Source organism: Ambystoma mexicanum, chromosome 4q (genome assembly GCF_040938575.1).
Source record: "Ambystoma mexicanum isolate Mex_15411 chromosome 4q, UKY_AmexF1_1, whole genome shotgun sequence".
Lineage (NCBI taxonomy): Eukaryota > Metazoa > Chordata > Amphibia > Caudata > Ambystomatidae > Ambystoma > Ambystoma mexicanum.
The window spans coordinates 837751788-837766399 of NC_090928.1; the positions used below are offsets into that span (position 1 = coordinate 837751788).

Consider the following 14612-nt stretch of genomic DNA (forward strand, 5'->3'; position numbering starts at 1 on the left):
TCCCTATCGGTTTATCCAAAGCTGAAAAGCTGCTATGCATCTTTTGTGCTCTCATAGGATGCATTGTGTCAATCCAATTTGCTCTCATCACAACTTTGACTTTGAGGAATCTCTAAGGGACTTCACATTTGGTCAGTAATTCAAAGACCGTTTTTTCTAAGGTCTTTAAAATGTTCCAAGATGGATCAATGCCGTATTTAAACGCATTTTTATACAAGGTGTTCCCAATTCAAAGCAGAGAGAAACCATTGGTGCATCTAGATACATTCAAAAGGCTCAATGAAATAATTAAAGAAATGGATGAGTTCAAAGAGGCAACCACTAACGACAGAATAAGACGCTTAAAAAGGGATTTGACGAACTTAACACACGAAAAAGCATTTAGATACACACTAGAGAATTGTGTTCCTAATTTCAGTAACAAGCTACTACCTAAACAAGACAGACTTGGGAACACAACGTATAGTTCCAATAGCTCAAAACGAAGACTTGGCTCCTCATTATAACTGGCTACAACAGTTGCCCAACAATATCCGGAACAGGATCTATACTGGAACCACTGACTACATTTGCAGACTTCTTATTGAAACCATACATTAAGGAAATGCCCTCTTTTATACAAGACAAAACAGATGTCATTAATTTAATAGTGGGCCATCCATTCGAAAAACATACAGAACTGCTAGTAGTACATTTTCTCCTTGCATACTAACATTCCTCAAGATGATTGAAGAGCTACTCTATAGTAAAAGAGAAGAAAGTCCTACTCCAAATGTATGCATAACGTAGTGCACAGAGATGTCTCTCACTGAAAACTATGTCATGTTTAACAACAAATTCTTCAATCAGATCCAGGACACGGCAATGGGCTCGGCAGTATCCCCTACATTGGCGAATCTCTTTGTAGAAAGCCTAGAAAGAACCAAAAGCTTTGCGGATGATAATCAATTTACACATCACTTAAAACTATGGAAAAGATACATAGACGTGCCTGGAATAATTTTTCCAATGGCTCACTGACCAGAACATGTATCTCAAATTTACCAACTACTACAATGAAAGTAAGATTTGTTTCTTAGATCTCACCATTTATTCAGATGAAACTAACGGCATATTAAAAGTGAAACCTTTTCATAAGGACAGACAAAAATTCACTACTGACCTTCTCTAATTTTCATGCAAAACATACCAGGGAAAACGTAGCCATAGGCCAATTTCTAAGGCTTAAATGGAATAGCACGGATAAATGTGAGTTTGAAAAAGAGGCTTCCATTCTGAGTACCAACCCGAATAGGAGAGTATGCCCTAAAACCTAATAAAATGATCAGAAAGGCTTCCAAAAATGCCTCCAACAACAATAAAGAAGCAATGTTGAAACATAGAAAGAAGGAACAAGTGAGTGACAAAATAACAGGTCAATATTGGATTGAAGAAATCGTGGAAACAACGCAATTATACTAATTGCAATACCAGTTGGGTGATTTACGCCATCTGGTGTCCATGTAATAAAATTTACATTGGTAAAACTGAAAGGAAAGTTGCATAAGGAATGCAGTACAGACAGCCCCATTGGTAAGGCACTTCATAGCCGCAGATCACAAAAGCGAGGATCTGAAATGGACTATACTGTTGAAAATCAGCATGAGTTATGATGAAAGTTTGCAAGATCAGAACTACGACTTCTATTTGTAACTAAAAGTCACGAAATAGGGCTCAATGAAAATATTGAATGGCGCACAGGACTGTGGTATTTACAGGAGCTACAAAGCATATTACGGGCAGCAACACCCTCTGATCTAATTCTATATGGAGTGCATTATCTAGATTCAAGCTTATGACCTCATAAAATAGCACTCTATTAATATGATAAGCGGACAGAATTAAAGGCTAAAGATGGCCGCTGCAATTACCAATAAGCTGGCGTGCGCATGACGATTCAACACGCATGTTGAACATACAGATAAAAGAAAGACTTCCGTTCTAAGATGGCACGTAGATTTTGATCGCGAGATGTGGAAACGCTCATCCGTTCGTCTCCAGGAGATTAAACTAAGGTAAGATGAGCAAGATAGTGAAGCACGTATGATTAGAATGAACCCAGTGCTGTAATAACACATCGTACAGGATAGCTGCCATACAGCAACTCTACGCTGCCCAGATCTCGCTGCCCAGATCTTTCTACTAGTACACCAAAGTAGCAATAGGAAACAGTATGAGATCACTAACCGCTCCTTACTTTAATAGAAAAAGCACAGCGTTCCTAAGCCAATATATATCACACAGCCTGCAATTGATGAGGACCAACAGCGGCTACATACTGAAGATGAAACTGAGCCTTCATTAAGGTGGTGCAAGTTCGGATTCCCCTCAAGCAAACAAATGCTTACAATTAAGCCAGACTTTAAAATTCTCTTGGGATTGCCATACTGACTTCATGTGGCAGAAGCATAATATTTATGATGCATACATATGTCATTGCAGTCCGGTAAATGCATTATAGATGTGAACACAACACATGGATGCTAGGACGCGCTGATGAATGAAGATTGATCAGGATCCCCGAGCATATGAATACGAGAGGAAGAGAACCATTAGTAAGTGTTCACTTGACATATACGGTCCCTGGCTAGTAATACTATGCATGGGAATAGAGATGTGACATACAGGTACATGGTGAGCTAATCAAAGGCATACGACTTCTGTCTCCTTAGGGAGAGATATGGAGAAATAACTTTGTACTGCGTCTCAGTTAACAATCGAAGAAGTACTCTAGGTAAGCATAGAGAATATAGAGAATAGATCTTTATATATATATATATATATAAATATATATATATATATATATTTATGGTAATTCTGTTAAATACTGTAATAAGTATACACAGCCTATTAATGATGGCTGTTGTGTATTTTTGTGATGCACAGAGAAACACGAATAACACTGAATTACATTTGTCAAGGAATCCTGCATCAAGGGAATCGATATAGAAGACTCATTTAGAGAGAGCTCAAATGTACAGTTTGACTCCACAATAGGAGTAGTACAAATGGCGAACAGATATATAAATCCCCCAAAGAATTTCCTAAGATTCATATCAGTGAATTAGGAAAGAAACATGTTGGGTTAAATACATCTTCACCCCTATTAAAAAGGTGCGAGATATTATGTCCTAATTTAGTGTCGTTGGTTTTGAACAACCAATTATGATAAGCATAACCCTACAACATCGAGTAAATGTATATTGTGAGTCTGTTGAAATTGTACTGTTTTCTATATTTTGTTTAGATTGTTTACATTTTTGGATGTGAATGTAATATTGTGTATTGTTTTACCACTCGTCGCCTATGCGAGGTATATATTGATTTATTAAGTCTTCTATAGATGAACATGTTACTTACCCATGGGAACGTTCTTTCGACTGGATGTTCCTCCCACGTATTCCTCATCTTTGATATTCCCATATCCAGATTGCTGCTTCGGAAAATCTTTTACAGTAGAGGGCGCTGCGTGTCAACGTCTGCCGAGTCGATGCCCCTCAGAGGCCTCTGTCTCGATGACATCATCACGGGTATAAGTAGTCGCGCCCAGCGTCCGTTGCTCAGTTCCGTTTTGAATTGCTAGACATTGTCCAGGATGAGACAGTTACTACCCTTGAAAGAGTGCAGACTGCAATTACAAGGGAAGTTTTACTGCAGGGAAGGATGGGAGGGGCGATAAAGAAGACGTGGGAGGAACATCCAGTTGAAAGTAACTTTTCTTCAAATGGATTGTGTCCTCCCACGTATTCCTTATCTTTGATAAACTCCCAAAGCAGTAATGTATATAGGAGGAGGGAGTAAAAAGGTATTTTTTTAAGTATGCACAGAATGCAATACTGCCTTCGCGAATTTAGTTTCTTGGCTAGTGGAGGAATCGAAGCTATAGAATCTTGTAAAGGTGTGCGCAGACGACCATGTGGCAGCTGTGCAAATTTCTTTTACTGGAACTCCCCTTTGAAGAGCTGACGAAGCTGCGAAACCCCTGGTTGAATGAGCTCTCAGATGCTGTGCAGGGTCTTTACCTGCCAATTTGTACCATTCTACAATAGTTAGAATGTTCCATCTAGAAATGGTTTGCTTGGTGGTGGGCTAGGCCCAGTTTATGACCTCTGTATCCCACAAACAATTGGTCAGTTTGTCTTAATTTTGCTAGTCTGCTAATATAAAAACTCAAAGCACGCTTTGGGTCAAGTCTGTGCAGTCTTTCTTCCTCTTTCACTGGATGAGGAGGAAGGTAAAAGGAAGGCAAGGTTATTTTTTGGGTGATATGAAATTCTGAAATGACCTTTGGGAGGAAATTAGGTTTCACTTGCAGAACGACTTTATCCCTTTGAAAGACAGTGTGAGGAGGTCTACAGGATAAAGCCTGTAACTCACTCACCCTTCGGCCAGAAGTTATTGCCACCAAAAACACAGTTTTGAGGATAAGAAATCTCAACAGGCATGAATGAAGGGGTTCAAAAGAAGTACCTATTAGTAAGGAACAAGTTACTTACCTGTAACTGTTGTTCTCCAGCATGGGTCTGGCATGGATTCACATGCTCATGAATATTCCCAGTCGTCAGGCTGGGAATCCTCGGTAAAGAAAAAACCAGTATCAGTTTCGTTTCTGATCTGTCTTTCGTAGTAATAACCAATCACTGGTCTCTGCGTCATACTGACCACAGCCAATGACTGCCCTCTACCTAAGCACCGCCTCTGGCAGCCATCTTCAGATTTGGAAGCACGTGAAGTGGCAGTATGACCAAGTGAAGAGCCGCAGAGGGGTAGGCGGGAGGGTTCGCATGTGAATCCATGCCAGACCCATGCTGGAGAACAACAGTTACAGGTAAGTAACTTGTTCCTTCTCCAGCATGGGGTCTGGCATGGATTCACATGCTCATGAATAAAGAATACATAGCAGTACACACATGCACAACCACAGGAGGTGGCAAAGGCTCAACATTAAGCATTACATCAAACTCAACATTAAGCATCTTACCTCCTCACCAGGCTCACCTCAGGCGAACAGGTTGTGCAGCACTGCTTGGCCGACCCTGGACTCCTCCCTGGAATCCCGATCGACGCAGTAGAATTTCGTGAAGGTGTGCGTCGACCTCCACGTAGCAGCCCTGCATATGTCCAGCAGGGGCACACCAGAAAGGAACGCCGTGGTAGCTGCGATCGCTCTGGTGGAATGGGCTCTCGGACGGCCAGGCAGCGGTCGGTTTGCCAACCGATGACAATACATGATACAGCCTGAGAGCCATCTGGAAATGGAAGCCTTTGAGAGAGCCTTCCCCTGATTGACAGGTCCAAAGTTCACAAAGAGTTGTGACGTCTTCCGAAAACACTTTGTGCGGTCCACGTAGAACTTCAGCGCTCTAGCCACATCCAGCGAGTGCAAAGTCCTCTCAGCCGGCGACGAAGGCGACGGGAAGAACACAGGCAACACCAAGGGTTTGTTGAGATGGAAGTCCGACGGTACCTTGGGCACGAAGGAGGAGTGCGTCCTGAGCACTACCCTCGTGTCGTGAAAAGTCAAGTACGGGGCCTTGCAGGAAAGGGCCTGGATCTCTCCCACCCGTCGTGTGGAGGTGATGGCCACAAGAAACGCTGTTTTCCACGACAGAAACTTCAACAGGGCCGAGTGCAGAGGGTCGAACGGAGGTGCCATGAGCTTGGTCAGCACCATGTTGAGCTCCCACGCCTTCACCGGCGGGAACGATCTGAACAGTCCCTTCATGAACTCTTTCACCAGACGATGAGACCACAGGGACGACCGGCCCGTGGTTCTGGTGTATCGGGAGATCGCAGCAAGATGAATCTTGATGGACGCGTGTGCCAGTCCAGCTTTGGCCAGCGTCAGCAGGTACGGCAGTACCTGGGGAGCCGTAATCCGTAGAGGGTTAATCTTCTGTGCGTGGCACCAGACAGAAAACCTCTTCCATTTGTGTCCGTAGCATTTAAGAGTCGAGGACGCCCTGGCCTTTGCAAGAACCTCTCTGCAGTCGGCCGGTATGTCGTATCCTCCAAACTCTAGCGCTGCAGGAGCCAGGCCTGCAAGTTCAGCGATTTCGGGTCGTGGTGGAGGATGGCGCCTCCTTCCCTGGAGAGCAGATCCGCGTCCACCGGCAGCTTGATTGGCGGGGACGCTGACAAGTCCAGAAGGTCCGGGAACCATATCTGCCTCGGCCACGCAGGTGCAACGAGGATCATCCTGCACCGTGACCTCTTGAGCTGGTTGACGAGCTGGATTAGCAGTGGCAAAGGAGGGAACGCGTAGAGGAACAGGCCCTCCCAGGGGAACGAGAAAGCATCGCCCATGCTCCTCGCCTGGGGAAACCTGCTGGCGAACCTCCGGCACTTGGAGCTCGTCGCCGTCGCGAACAGGTCGATCTGGGGTGTGCCCCACCGTCGGAAGAGGCGATCCACTAGATCCTGCCGTAGTTCCCACTCGTGGCACGAGCGCAGCTCCCTGCTGAGTGAGTCGGCGATGGTGTTTTTTATCCCTGCCAGATGAAACGGCACCAGAAACATCCCTTGGGCGACTGCCCAATGCTACAGGTCCTGCGCCTCCTTGGACAGTGCTGGGGACCTGGTTCCGCACAGTCTCATGATGTAAAACATGGTGGTGGTGTTGTCGGTGAAGATCCTCACCACCTTGCCCTTGAGGGACGGAAGGAAGGACCTGAGGGCCCAAAACACTGCACGGAGCTCCAGGACGTTGATATGTAGGGATTTCTCCGTCGGGAGCCAAAGGCCTCTTGCGTGCAGATTTTCGGTGTGCGCTCCCCACCCTTCCAGGGAGGCATCCGTGGTCACTGTCTCCTGGTGGGCTGGGGTCTGGAAGTCCATGCCCGCCGTCAGATGCGCGCGGGTGCCCCACCACCGGATCGCTCGTCGGAAACTCTCGTCGAGTGTGATCCTTTCCTCGAAGCTGCCCGTCGTTTGGATCCAGCGCGCGTCCAGGAACTCCTGCAACGGGCACATCCGGAGCCTGCACATGGGAATGAGGTAGATGCAGGAAGACATCATTCCGAGGAGGGACTTGATGGACCTCACCTTGGCCGCGTCGGCCACCAACATCCGCTGCACCTTGCCCAGGATGGTCCTGGTCCTCTCCTCTGACGGGGAGGCCAGAAGGGACACTGTGTTGAGCCTCGCTCCCAGAAACAGAGCGTCTTGCGGGGGTACCAGGTGGGATTTGGCGTAGTTCACGGAGAATCCCAAGTCCGTGAGAAGTTGGACGGTCCTTGCCGTGTGAACCACGGCGAGCTCCCTCGTCTTGGCTCGGATGAGCCAGTCGTCCAGGTAGGGGTAGACGTGGATCCCTTTGCGGCCAGCTGCGCCGCCACCGGTGCGAGGCACTTGGTGAACACCCTGGGTGCCGACCGTAGTCCGAAGGGGAGGGCTTTGAACTGGTAATGACGCCCTTGGACCACAAACCTGAGGAATTTTCGGTGCCCCTTTAGGATGGGAATATGGAAGTAGGCATCCTCCAAATCCAACGATGACAGGAAGTCTCCCTCCTCCAGCTGACCCAGGACGTGCTGGAGGGTGACCATCCGGAACTTTTGCGCCTTGATGAACTTGTTCAGACGTCGCAGGTCCAGGATGGGGCGCCATCCCCCTGTCTTCTTCTTCACGAGGAAATATCTCGAGTAAACTCCGGAGCCCCGGAGCCTCTTTGGGACGAGTTCGATGGCGCCCTTCCTGAGCATCGCCTTTACCTCCAGGAGAAGTTGAGGGACGTGAAGTTCTTTCCTGGCCACGGGGGGAACGCGCGGACACCTTCTTTGAAACTTGAGCGTGTGGCCCCGGGCCAAGGCGTCCAGCACCCAACGGTCGGTGGAGATGGACTCCCACACGCTGACGAAGCTCGCCAGCCGGCCTCCCACCGGGGTGCTTCGGTGGGGGCCCGACCCCACGGCCGGTTCAATCCTGCTTTGACAAGGCTTTGCCGCCTTGACCTCCTTGGCGACGACGGCGGGGTCCGCCAGACTTGCCTCGTCCTCTGTAGGCCTCCTGAGACGATGAGCGGGCCGCTTGACGGTAGGTGGAGAAACCGCCGCCAGAACCTTTGGAGGCACCCTTGCCTCCGCTGCTCCGAAAGGGCGTCCGTCGTTGTTGCAGAACTCCAAGGGCCCGGGCCGTCTCGGTGTCCGCTTTAATGGCCTGAAAGGAATCGTCCACTGTTTTCCCAAACAGGTTGTTCCCATCGAAGGGCATGTCCAGGACTCTGGTCTGAACGTCTTGACGGAAGTCCGTAGCCTTGAGCCATCCACGCCGCCTAAGGCAAACGCCGTTGCCCAACTGGCGGAACCCAGTGTCGGCGATGTCCGTCGCAACGGTAATGGCATGGTCCGAAGCCACCTCACCTTCCTGCAGGATCTCCAGGGCCTCTGCCCTCTTGTCGTCCGGCAAGAAGTCCAGCAGGGGAGCCAGTTTGTACCAGAGCTCCCTGCCGTAGCGGGCCACGATAGCCAAGGCGTTGGCCGCTTTAATCGTCGTCGCTGCAGACGAGATGACTCTGCGTCCCATAGCGTCCAATTTCTTTCCCTCGCCGTCCGGTGGGGAAGTCGATGTGGAGGCCGCACCCCCCCCGCTTTTTTCCTGGCCACCGCGGAGACGACGGAGTCCGGGGTAGGCTGCGCCAGGAGGCACAGGAGGGCCGTGTCCGGGACCCGGTACTTTTTCTCGTACCGGTCTCTTCTAGCTGGCGTCGTGGAAGGGTTCTTGAGGAGGGTGAGGCCCTCATCCCAAATGTCGTCCAATAGAGGCACTGCGAGGACCGTCTTCCTCTTGGCCTCGCGCCGCTGATAAAGGAAACCTTCCTTCTTCTTCTCCTCAGGGCAGAGTTGGAAAAGCTTGGATGCCCTGGTGATCATGGAGTGGAACGATCCAATCTCGTCGGGCGGAGAAGCCCTGGTGGGAGGCGACGACGGTACATCCTCGTCGTATACCTCGTCGACCGTACCCGTCGCTGCCGTGTCAGTCCCCGTATCATCCCCTCGGGTGGACGGGGAGGAGGGCTGGAAGGGGCGCGACGGCTGAAAAGGAGGCGGAGGGTGGATCCTTCTTTTCTTGGTAGGGGGAACCCCAGAAGGTCCCGGTTCTGGGTCCCCCGACGGGAGAGGTTCCGTCGGCAACGGTAGTCTCGTCCTTATCTCTGAGCATAAGGACTGTATAGCCAACAAAATGGCCGCCGAGTTGTCTCGCGGCGCTGGCAGAGGGGAATCCGACGGGCGATCAGGGGCCCCGTCGTCACCTGCGTCGGGATCCATCCCGACGGGCCGGTCTTCTTCCACGCTGAGGCCGTGGCTTAAGACCTCGACCAGCTCCTCCTCCGAGGTTGAGGCCGAATCTACGACGACGCCCTGCCCCCCCTTTTTCTTCCCCACGGGGGATTTCACGGGGGTCCTATCGATGGGCACAAAAGAGGACTCCCTCCGAGGTGGCAGGGAGACTCTGAGCCCCGAGGTCGCCACCACTGGTGTAGCCTCCACAGGCTGAGCCAGGGCCGCCGCAACAGTTTCGATAGAGGGCTTGGCCGGATGGATTAAGGCCTTCACCACCTTAGGTGCGCTCACCGCCTTATCCTTGAGGGGGGGGACACTGCCTCGCTCCCCCTCCGCCTTCGAGCTCGACCGGGGCCTCTCCAGGAGCCTCGCCGGGTGCTCGGCCTTCCTCTTACCCGACCCAGAGCGTTGGCTCGTGGTTGATGGTGCCGGGGAGGGTGCGCCCAGCCTGGCGCCCGTAGAGCCCGACCGTTCGGCGCTCCCGGTGCCAGCGGACTCGCGGTGCTTGGCCTTATGTTGGACCCCCGTCGCCGGGGCGTCCTCAAAGGTCTTAGAAGACCGCTCGGATTTCTTCTTCTTCTTCTCGCCGGACAGGCTCTTCCCTTCCAGCCAGTTGGCGAGACGTTGATGGCGGTCCTTCATGGTCCGCTCCGACATGTTGCCGCAAAACGCACAGTCCTTCTCCACGTGCGTCTTGTCCTCATGTAGGCAGTAAAGACAAAAAGAGTGTTCGTCCTCCTTGAAGACGTTCTGCAGCTGGCATCCAGGGCAGACCCTGAACAGCTTTCCGGGCGTCGAGCTTCCCTTCTCCTGGGCCATGACCGGGCCTGAGAAACTTCTGGAGTCCTCCAAAAGCGTAGCTCGACGAAATCTTCACCCTTGAGGGGCGCAGACGAATCCGACACGGGTCCCCGTTGATCGGATGGAGAGTCGGTGGAGCTTGAGGCTCTTTTGACCGAAAAAACGAAGTTTTTGAAAAAAACGTGAAAAAAATAGCACTAACGCTCGAGAGCAATAGCACGAGGATCCCAACACATGAACGTGCGGTAAAAATCTGAAGATGGCTGCCAGAGGCGGTGCTTCGGTAGAGGGCAGTCATTGGCTGTGATCAGTATGACGCAGAGACCAGTGATTGGTTATTACTACGAAAGACAGATCAGAAACGAAACTGATACTGGTTTTTTTCTTTACCGAGGATTCCCAGCCTGACGACGGGGAATATTCATGAGCATGTGAATCCATGCCAGACCCCATGCTGGAGAATGTTAAGACCAAATTTAGGTCCCACAGGGGAACTTGAAAAGGAGTTTGGGGTTAAACATTGGTCAACCCCTTCAAAAATCGAATTACCAAGTGCATTTTAAAATAGGAAGGTTCCTCAGCTGTGCGCTTAAAGATGGACAGTGCTGCTAGATAACCCTTAATTGTGCCGACCTGGAGCCCTAGATTTTCTAAGTGCAACAGGAAAGATGACACCATTGGTTTATTACCTGAAAAAGGGTTACCATTCTTGTCCCTACATCAGCTGCAGAACCTGTTCCAACGGCAGCGGTATAAGGATTTGGTTGCTTGCCTTCTAGCCGAAAGCAACACCTCCATTACATCGTCCGGGATGGCCCAATCTTTGTACCTCAGCCTTTCAGAAACCATGCGTGAAGGCTGAAAGTCCTAATATCCGGATGGAGAACCTGACCCTCCTCTCACGAGAGTAGATCTTCTCTTTGTGGAAGATGAATCAGAGGACAGATGGACATGTCTAGAAGGCCCGGGTACCACATTCTCCTGGCCCAACCGGGGCAATTAGGATCATGGTTTTCGTGAACCTCCTCAATCTCCTTATTACATGAGCAATGACAGGGACTGGAGGAAATGCGTAAAGGAGTGGAAATTCCCAGTCCACCACAAATGCGTCCTCTAGAGCTCCCTTCGGGGGAAATTCCCTGGAACAGTACAGTTCGCACTTTCTGTTGGCATTCGTTGCGAACATATCCAGTTGAGGGGTTCCCCTAGAGAGCAAAGATCTCTAGAAAGACTTCCTGAGCTAGCTCCCATTTGTGGGAAAATGTACACTGCCTGCTCAGAGCATCTGCCATCTTGTTCTCCTCTCTGGCTAGGTGTACTGCCGATGGAGACAACTCCTTGTATTGCCTAAAACCAGAGCTGCATTGCCTCTCTGAACAGTGGTAGTGACCCTACACACCACCTCTCTTGTTGAGGTAGTACATGGCCACCATGTTGTCTGTCATTATCAGGACATTCTTACCCTGTACAGACGTCAGCAAAGCCTTCAGCGCTAGTCTGATTACTCTCAGCTCTAAAAGGTTGATATGTAGTTTGGACTCTGATGGAGACCAATGACCGCTGATGTCAAATCGCTGGTATGAGCTCCCCACCCCATGAGTGAGGTGTCCGTCACTACTATTATCTCTGGCCATGGTTGCCAAAAAGGTTCTCCTTTCAAGATGTTTTCCCAACAGGCTCACCATTGAAGGTCCAGTAAGACTGTTCGGAATGTGAAGGAGATCTGACATCTTTCCTGAGAATTGCGGCCACTGGGCTTTAAGAGCCCACTGGAGAGATCTCATTCTGAGATGGGCCTGAGGCACCAAAAAGATGCAGGATGTCATCAGGCCGAGCAACCTCCAAAAATCGAAGGCTGGAAGATATTGGGCATTTTGGAATTTCTGCACCATCTGAAGAATGTTTTGAGCCCTCGCCTCTGGTGGTGGGGCTTTTCCCAGAGATGTGTCCAGGACTGCTCCAATAAATTGGAGTTTTTGGGATGGTATCATGTGGGACTTCTTGAAGTTGAGGGATAAGCCCAGCTTGTGGAGGGAGTGGCAAGCATGGTTTAAATGATCCAGAGCTTGTTCCGGGGAACCCGCCCTGATCAATCGTCTAGGTAAGGGTAGACGTGAATCCCCCCTGTCCTGACACGTGCTGTCACAACCACCATTAGCTTGGTGAAAACCCTTGGGGAGGAGGTTAGCCCAAATGGCAGAACCCGAAACTGACAGTGTGAGTTGCCAATGGCGAACCTCGGGTACTTTGTGTTTGAGATGTATTGGCACATGAAAGTAAGCATCCTTAAGGTCCAGAGATACCAACCAATCCTGAAGTTGGAGGGCCTGAAGGATCTGAGAAAGTGGAACCATCTTGAACCATCTTGAAAACTTTCTTGGCCATGGCATACAAACCCACAACAAAACTTGAACCTGTCTTTCCTGAGGAAACTGTTCAATTCTCACAAGTCCAAGATGGGTCTCATTCCTCCGTCCTTTTTCGGAATTAGAAAGTATGGGGAGTACCAACCCTTGTTCCTCTCTACTGCAGGTACCGGTTCTATAGCACCTTTCTCTAGCAGCTCTAGAATCTCCTGCATAAGGAGCGGTTCTGGAAACGTCAAAGAGTTGTTCCCCGATGGATGACTCTGAGGCATGCATAGGAAAGGCAAGCAGTAACCCTAGCCAACTGTTTTCAATGCCCAGGCATCTGAAGTAATAGCTTGCCATTCTGTCAGATGTTGAGTTAACCTGCCTCCTACTGATGTTTTGTGATGTAAGACCTCAGAATGGTTTTGGGGCGGCTGACGCAGATGCTGAGGGTAAAGCAGCACCTTCTGTTGCGGTCTTCGTACCTTTACCCAGTGCACCACGGGGGAAGCGTCTCAGGCCTCTCTGAGCTTGCTGTCCTCTGCCTTTTCCGAATGCGGAATAATATCAAAAGGACCTACCCCTCCAGGGCGCACCTTTGGGGCGATTTGGAGTTTGTCTTATCGCAGCTCCAAGGGATTTGGCCGACGACTTGGAAGTTTGCAACTTCTCCAAACTGCCATCAGCTTTCTTGCCAAATAGATAAGTGCTGTCAAAGGGCAAATTCAGAAGTCTGGTTTGTATGGCAGGAGCAAATCCAGACTTCCACAACCACCCAAATCTGCGGATTGTCATACTAGCTGCCATGGCTCGGCTGATGCTGTCAACAGAGTCGAGACCCGTCTGAAGGTTGATAATTTTCAAGAAACCGTCTCTCTCCTCCCCTTCAGGGAGATGGACAGCCGCCATTGAAAAACTCGCAAAGGGTGTGGCTAAATATTGCCAGCATGCATGTGGCATTAGCAGACTTTAGGGCCATGCTGCATGCAGAGAAAACTTTCTTGGCCATGGCATCAAACTTTTTATCATCACGATCCTGTGGGATTGTAGGGTATGCAGTCTGTTTTCCTGAAGAAGTTGCAGCTTGAACAACTAAGCTTCTAAGCTTTCTGGGGTCAGGTGTTTTGACAAGTATAGGGGACCTGCAGCTGATGCCCTATATTTCGCTGTCAGTCTTTTGCTGACTGCAGCGATCACTTCCGGCGCTTCCCAGTTTGTAGACACCTTCTATTGTAAGGCCTTGTGATTGGGGACGATAGGATCTTCTTGTGGTCCTTTATCAAGTATGTCGGTAAGGTCATCTTGCTCGCTAACAGGAGTAGGCCAAGACCACCCCATATATTCCATCACCCTATTCATAAGAGTCCTGTAATTACTCTCTGCATGATCCCCCTGATTCAGGCTTACTAAACTCAACCTCTGGGGAAGTATCAATCCCTCTTGCCTCCTGCATGGAGTCCTGCAGGTCTTTCAATCTGACCTCTTCTGAGATCAGTTCTTCTGGTATGGGAGGCCTCCCACACTCCAGACAAAAGGATCTTTCTGCATCAGAATCCTCTCGCTCCTCATAAATGGAGGATAAAGTTTTAAAGTCATCTGAAAAAGACAGAGGTATGTAGCTTTTTTCTAATGAAGAAGGGGCAATAGCAGTCACTACAGGTGGAGAAATACTTGTAATCGTCGACGTGGACGTCATTGGCCTCAATGGATTTGTGATTGGCTTAGAGGTCATCGATAGAATCGGCTTTGACATCGGCGTATTCAATGAAGTCGTCGAGGGTAATGAAGCGATTGGCGTTGAGGGGGGGGGGGGCGTTTCTCCTTCGACGGAGTCGCCGAGGGCGTCGATGATGCAGTCTTTGGCTTCGACATGTGAGTCAATAGTGACATCTTGTGTGTCACAGAGGCTTTTTCTCGACTTAAGGGTTTTTCACGCTTTCGAGGAGTTTCTTTTGCCAAGTTTGAAGACTCATGGCTCTTATGTCTACCAGGTTTTTCTCTTGGGGTATCCCCTCTAGGTGTCTGAGGGGGGCAAGGCCCACGTTGTCAAACACCTTTAGCATCTTTTTACGTAATTCCTCCCACTGAGCCAGGGAGCTGTTCTTGGTGGGGCATGTAACTCACTCCTGTGAACTGGAGA

At 49.7% G+C, this 14612-nt stretch overlaps 1 protein-coding gene across 4 annotated transcripts in view; it reads left to right on the plus strand.

Moving 5' to 3' along the window:
• LHCGR (luteinizing hormone/choriogonadotropin receptor) overlaps positions 1 to 14612 on the plus strand; it is a 1835933-nt gene that overhangs the window by 1792431 nt on the left and 28890 nt on the right. The gene's annotated exons all lie outside the window — the stretch shown is intronic.